This window comes from Scyliorhinus torazame, chromosome 2, assembly GCF_047496885.1.
Source record: "Scyliorhinus torazame isolate Kashiwa2021f chromosome 2, sScyTor2.1, whole genome shotgun sequence".
Lineage (NCBI taxonomy): Eukaryota > Metazoa > Chordata > Chondrichthyes > Carcharhiniformes > Scyliorhinidae > Scyliorhinus > Scyliorhinus torazame.
The window spans coordinates 71,303,682-71,311,094 of record NC_092708.1 but is presented as its reverse complement, the minus strand read 5'-3'; positions in this window follow the sequence as shown (position 1 = coordinate 71,311,094).

The window sequence follows — 7,413 nt, the reverse complement described above, 5'->3', positions numbered from 1 at the left end:
CTTGAGTTTCTGCTTAAGTTTATTTACATATTGCCGAACACAAAATCTGCCATGAACTGGCACAATCAGGCAACTTTTCAATACATACTTTTTTTTTAAAGTGATTTTAAAAATCCATTGCTACATTGCAGAGTAGTAAATTGGTAACGTTTGGTTAACACAGCTGAAAATAGGGAAATGTACAAAACTATTTTCTAGCTCGGTCTGGGTACAAGAGTCAAATTCCTTAGTATATTTTTTAAAATCTTGCAAAATATATCTGTTACTGTCCTTGTATCCAAAAGATCCGGCTTATTTTGGAGCCCCCGCAATGGCCTGCGAACAAACACAACGAGCAGGAAACTCCCAATTATGATTATTCATCTTAAAGATGTGCTCAATTTTGTGGGTATGTTCTCCTTCTCGCCCAATGTCACTAAAACCACTGTAAACGATCGCAGAATCTCAATTCGTAATTTGCACTCAGAATTCCATGACCCTTTGTGCCAGTTACGCCGACATCCGACGATTTGCACCAAAGAAACCAGTGCGCAATCGAGCAGAAACCTTTTTGAAATTGAGGCAATTTGTCGGAGGGCGAGTTAGAAAAGTGCACAATGCAGATTAAAGGCCTACTGCAACGAAACAACCTCAAAGAAATGATACTAACATTTGGTCTGCGGTTTCTCCTGCTGCCTCAGTGAGTTCAATTGCTGAGTAGTTGAGCAACAGAGACAATCAATGTTCACAGTTAAATCCTGGGTTTTCTCAGCTGAAGTTTCAAACTAGTGCAGGTGAAGTATTGTCTTTTTATTGGTTGTAAGGGTCTAAATGAAATTAAGGCTCTCATTATTGGCCTCAGCAAGTAAAGATCTGCAGCACAAAATGGGGTAGATTAAACAGTGTTAGCTGGCGATATATAGGGGAAATTTCCCAGTGATGTTTTGGTGGGTTCAAAGTTCAGTTATTTGTCCAAGGCATGTTTTTTCACAACCTCAAATTTAAGGGTCACGGTTTCAATCCATATTCACATTTTACTGTGGATCAAGCCTACAAACGTAAACCTCAGCCAAGATCACTAAAGGGATGTCTACGCAATGCGCCTTTTTCAACCAAGCAATGGCTTGGGGGATAGCCAGTATGATGCGACCATCAATTCACTCGAAGACACGTGGAGAAGTAAACCGTGGTTTTAATCAGCTTAGAACTGAGCCTGCCTGTGACCGGTACAACACTGAAGGCGGCACCGCAGGTCAGCAGCTCTTATACTTCCTATAAAGGGGGTGGAGCCATGGGCGGAGCCCGTACATGCTCCAACATATCCTCTGTGGGTGAAGCCACACAATGGCCCATTGGTAGAGCCCACAGGGTTAATAACATAACAGTGCACTGGTGAATTATCAGTAATTATACATTCACCACACAGTATAGGGGCTGGTTTAGCACAGTGGGCTAAACAGCTGGCTTGTAATGCAGGACAAGGCCAGCAGCATGGGTTCAATTCCTATACCAGCCTCCCCAAACAGGCACCAGAATGTGGCGACTAGGGGATTTTCACAGTAACTTCATTGAAGCCTACTTGTGACAATAAGCTATTATTATTCCCTGGTTCACTCCCCATGACAATGTCACAGATTTAAACAAAAGTTTGGCAGTTAATGATTTCCTGGTGCATTCGCTATGGCAATGCCTCTACCAATTAGAATCCACTCAACAACCAATCAGCACTCTTTTCATGCAGTATAAATTGTTGTTCCCTTTACAATTGGTATTCTTTTTGTTTCTTTGTAAATTAAGAGGCAATTTAGCGTGGCCAATCCACCTAACCTGCACATTCTTGGGTTGCAGGGATGAAACCCACGCAGACATGGGGAAAATGTGCAAACTCCACACGGACAGTGACCCAGGGCCAGGATTCAAACTCGGGTCCTCAGCGCTGCAGTCCCAGTGCTAAACACTGCACCCTTACAATTGGTAGTCTTGCATCTGTCATGATGAGTGTAAGATGAAAAGTTTTGACAGCAAGTCCTTTTCCAGCAATATATTTCAGCCTCTCCTTTTCCAATACATTCTTCCCAAGATAAGGTCAGGGCAAGCAGCAACACAGGCCTTGGCATTTCACAACAGCTGACCTTTGCTTTAGCATTCCCATGGTGTGTTCAACAGTAACTCACATGATGGTATGCGCTTCATTGTGTTTTGTGTCAGTTGTTGCGTTTGGGATTTCTAATCAGCTGAGATGCACGGTTGCAAAGGGCATCAACCATCCACTCCCTGGACAATAAGAGCAACTTTTATAACAGATGTTTAATATGGAAAACCATCACAAGGTGTTTCACAAAGACATAAGAAAACCATCATTGTTGATTTTTGCATAAAAGACTTTAAAAGCATCTACCAACGTGAACCATTTGCGTATTTACAAAGTGGTATGCATTGGGGTTGACATGTGTAGGTCCATTGGTTAGCTCGATTCCATCTATAAAATTGTGGACTCTTGGTAAGTCTGACAGGTTACAAATTTCTATTTACCTCTCAATTTGATAAAGCTAGTACATATTGCTGTATTAGTCACTTGCTTTATACAAAGTATAAACTAGCTTATTTTATTATAATAATCCTTATTATTGCCACATGTAGGCTTACATTGGATTGGATTGGATTTGTTTATTGTTATGTACCGAGGTACAGTGAAAAGTATTTTTCAGCGAGCAACTCAACAGATCAGTAAGTACATGAAATGTAAAGGAAATAAAAGAAAATACATAATAGGGCAACACAAGGTACACAATGTAACAACATAAACACCGGCATTGGGTGAAGCATACAGGGGTGTAGTGTTAAGGAGGTCAGTCCATAAGAGGGTCGTTTAGGAGTCTGGTAACAGTGGGGCAGAAGCTGTTTTTGAGTCTGATCGTGCGTGTTCTCAGACTTCTGTATCTCCTGCCCGATTAACACTGCAATGAAGTTATGTGAAAATCCCCTAGTCGCCACACTCCAGCACCTGTCCAGGTACACTGAGGGAGAAGTCAGAATGTCCAATTCACCCAACAGCCCTCTTATGGACTGACCTGATTAATACTACACTCCAGCATGCCTCACCCGATGCTGATGTCTATGTATTTACATTGTGTACCTTGTGTTGCCTTATTATGTGTTTTCATGTACTAAATGATCTGTTTGCTCGCAGAAAAATACTTTTCACTGTACCTCAGTACACGTGACAAACTAATCCAATCCAATCTTTGGGATTTGTGGGAGGAAACTGGGAGCATCCAGAGGAAACCCACGCAGACATGGGGAGAATGTGCAGACTCCAGACAGTGACCAAAGCCGGGAATCGAACCTGGGACCCTGGCGCTGTGAAGTAACTCTGCTAACCACTGTGCTACTGTGCCACCCTTAGCTACTGTGCCACCCTTATTGGCAGATGACTCCTACAATGGCTGGAAGGATTCTGTTGCACTGAAGCCAAATATGTTATCAATGTGAGACATATGAGGCGGGATTCTGCAGTCCCCCACCTGCGATTTCCATTGAGGTGCGCCCCCGCAGCAGCAGGATTCTCCGTTTCCGCAGCCAGTCAATTGGGTTCCCTTTTGAGGCCACTTCACGCCGTCGGGAAACCCACGGGCATTGGTGTGCTTCCGGTGGACAGCAACCTCCATCTCATTTTGTGGCCTCCACAAGTCTCATCTGAGGTCCACCCATAGTAGTGCAGCCAGCTGCAACGCCGATTTAAATTGGAAACTTCCCCTTGACCCAAAACTGAATAGCGGTGATTGTTCCCGTGGGCCAATCCTGGCATTTATGCTGGGATAAAGCCTAAATTTCAGCACATTGTAAGGTGTACATCATAACCATCATGGCCAAAGAACGTTTTTTTTAAACTCAATAAAAGTGCTCCATGAGAAGAGCGGTATCATATTGAGAAGTAGGGTGCATCACCATAATTTTAATGCCGGATTTCACTTTGGGGTTCAATATCAAAATTGCTGATATTTTTCAGATTCTGATATCATCCCAAATCCTACAAATGGCTGAAATCCTGTAATCATTGAATGGCAAAAATGTGTTGGGAAAGCAGTTAGTTTTATTAATAGGATGATATAATATTAAAAGGTACATGTAATGAAAAATGAAAATGAAAATTGCTTATTGTCACAAGTAGGTTCAAATGAAGTTACTGTGAAAAGCCCCTACTTGCTACATTACAGCACCTGTTCGGGGAGGCTGATACGTAGAAGAAGCAATATAAATAAAATGGTACAATTCTGGACACCACACTTTCACTTTAGTGATGGAGAGGGATAGGTGCGTGCAACAGGGCAAGGTTTACAATTAGGGGAAGGGTAAATACGATGTTGTCAGACAAGAATTGAAGTGCATAAGTCGGGAACATAGGCTGTCAGGGAAGGACACAAGTGAAATGTGGAACTTGTTCAAGGAACAGGTATTACGTGTCCTTGATATGTATGTCCCTGTCAGGCAGGGAAGACATGGCCGAGTTGAGGGAACCATGGTTGACAAGAGAGGTTGAATGTCTTTTTAAGAGGAAAAGGAGACTTATGTAAGGCTGAGGAAACAAGGTTCAGACAGGGCATTGGAAGGATACAAGATAGCCAGGAGGGAACTGAAGAAAGGGATTAGGAGAGCTAAGAGAGGGCATGAACAATCTTTGGCGGGTAGGATCAAGGAAAACCCCAAGGCCTTTTACACATATGTGAGAAATATGAGAATGACTAGAACGAGGGTAGGTCCGATCAAGGACAGTAGCGGGAGATTGTGTATCGAGTCTGAAGAGATAGGAGTGGTCTTGAACGAGTACTTTTCTTCTGTATTTACAAATGAGAGGGACGATATTGTTGGAGAGGACAGTGTGAAACAGATTGGTAAGCTCGAGGAAATACTTGTTAGGAAGGAAGATGTGTTGGACATTTTGAAAAACTTGAGGATAGACAAGTCCACCGGGCCTGACGGGATATATCCAAGGATTCGATGGGAAGCAAGAGATGTAATTGCAGAGCCGTTGGCAATGATTTTTTCGTCCTCACTGTCAACAGGGGTGGTACCAGGGGATTGGAGAGTGGCAAATGTCGTGGCCCTGTTCAAAAAAGGGTCTAGGGATAACCCTGGGAATTATAGGCCAGTTAGTCTTACTTCGGTGGTAGGCAAAGTAATGGAAAGGGTACTGAAGGATAGGATTTCTGAGCATCTGGAAAGACACTGCTTGATTAGGGATAGTCAGCACGGATTTGTGAGGGGTAGGTCTTGCCTTACAAGTCTTATTGAATTCTTTGAGGAGGTGACCAAGCATGTGGATGAAGGTAAAGCAGTGGATGTAGTGTACATGGATTTTAGTAAGGCATTTGATAAGGTTCCCCATGGTAGGCTTCTGCAGAAAGTAAGGAGGCATGGGATAGTGGGAAATTTGGCCAGTTGGATAACGAACTGGCTAACCGATAGAAGTCTGAGAGTGGTGGTGGATGGCAAATATTCAGCCTGGATCCCAGTTACCAGTGGCGTACCGCAGGGATCAGTTCTGGGTCCTCTGGTGTTTGTGATTTTCATTAATGACTTGGATGAGGGAGTTGAAGGGTGGGTCAGTAAATTTGCAGACGATACGAAGATTGGTGGAGTTGTGGATAGTAAGGAGGGCTGTTGTCAGCTGCAAAGAGACATAGATAGGATGCAGAGCTGGGCTGAGAAGTGGCAGATGGAGTTTAACCCTGAAAAGTGTGAGGTTGTCCATTTTGGAAGGACAAATATGAATGCGGAATACAGGGTTAACGGTAGAGTTCTTGGCAATGTGGAGGAGCAGAGAGATCTTGGGGTCTATGTTCATATATCTTTGAAAGTTGCCACTCAAGTGGATAGAGCTGTGAAGAAGGCCTATGGTGTGCTTGCGTTCATTAACAGAGGGATTGAATTTAAGAGCCGTGAAGTGATGATGCAGCTGTCCAAAACTTTGGTAAGGCCACATTTGGAGTACTGTGTACAGTTCTGGTCGCCTCATTTTAGGAAGGATGTGGAAGCTTTGGAAAAGGTGCGAAGAAGATTTACCAGGATGTTGCCTGGTATGGAGAGTAGGTCTTACGAGGAAAGGTTGAGGGTGCTAGGCCTTTTCTCATTAGAACGGAGAAGGATGAGGGGCAACTTGATAGAGCTTTATAAGATTATCAGGGGAATAGATAGACAGTCAGAGACTTTTTCCCCAGGTGGAACAAACCATTACAAGGGGACATAAATTTAAGGTGAAAGGTGGAAGATATAGGAGGGATATCAGAGGTAGGTTCTTTACCCAGAGAGTAGTGGGGGCATGGAATGCACTGCCTGTGGAAGTAGTTGAGTCGGAAACATTAGGGACCTTCAAGAAGCTATTGGATAGGTACATGGATTACGGTAAAATGATATAGTGTAGATTTTTTTGTTCTTAAGGGCAGCAGGGTAGCATTGTGGATAGCACAATTGCTTCATAGCTCCAGGGTCCCAGGTTCGATTCCGGCTTGGGTCACTGTCTGTGCGGAGTCTGCACATCCTCCCCGTGTCTGCGTGGGTTTTCTCCGGGTGCTCCGGTTTCCTCCCACAGTTCAAAGATGTGCAGGTTAGGTGGATTGGCCATGATAAATTGCCCTTAGTGTTGGGTGGAGGTGTTGAGTTTGGGTAGGGTGCTCTTTCCAAGAGCCGGTGCAGACTCAAAGGGCCGAATGGCCTCCTTCTGCACTGTAAATTCAATGATAATCTATGATTAATCTAGGACAAAGTTTCGGCACAACATCGTGGGCCGAAGGGCCTGTTCTGTGCTGTATTTTCTATGTTCTAAAGGGCTGCCCCCTGTCCCCACTCTAGTTTGCGCTAGCAATCGAACCACTGCGGGATGCGAAAAGCTGGAAGGGCATCCATAGAATTTAGTGTAGAAAGAGGTCATTCAGCCATCGAGTCTGCACCGGCCCTCGGAAAGAGCACCCACTTAAGACCACCATGCTGCCGGAGAGGAGACAGAGACACAGAGTTTTCTTTTCATGTCTGAAATGATCTGTCTGAGCTGCATGCAGAATAATACTTTTCAATGTACCTTGGTACACGTGACAATAAACCAATCCAATCCAAACCAAGATTCCACCCCCACAACTCGATTCCACATTCGGTTAAATGGGACCTTGATGTCGAAGGCAGTTAATCTCACCGCAAGAGTTCACGTTTGTACCAAGAGGTCAGGAGCCGAGTGTCCCCGTGCCAGAAAAACCAAACAATTGAAGCAAATCGTGAAAAGGAAATAATATTGAACCAGCGGATAGCTCCATTTTACACGGAGTCATGGGTTTGCCTTTCGGACTACAGGTCACGGCATGCACCGTAATATATCCTTCCGGTGACGGGAGACGGGCCGGTACCGTCATTTCCGACGATTGTGTGCGCACACGCTGGCCGGTA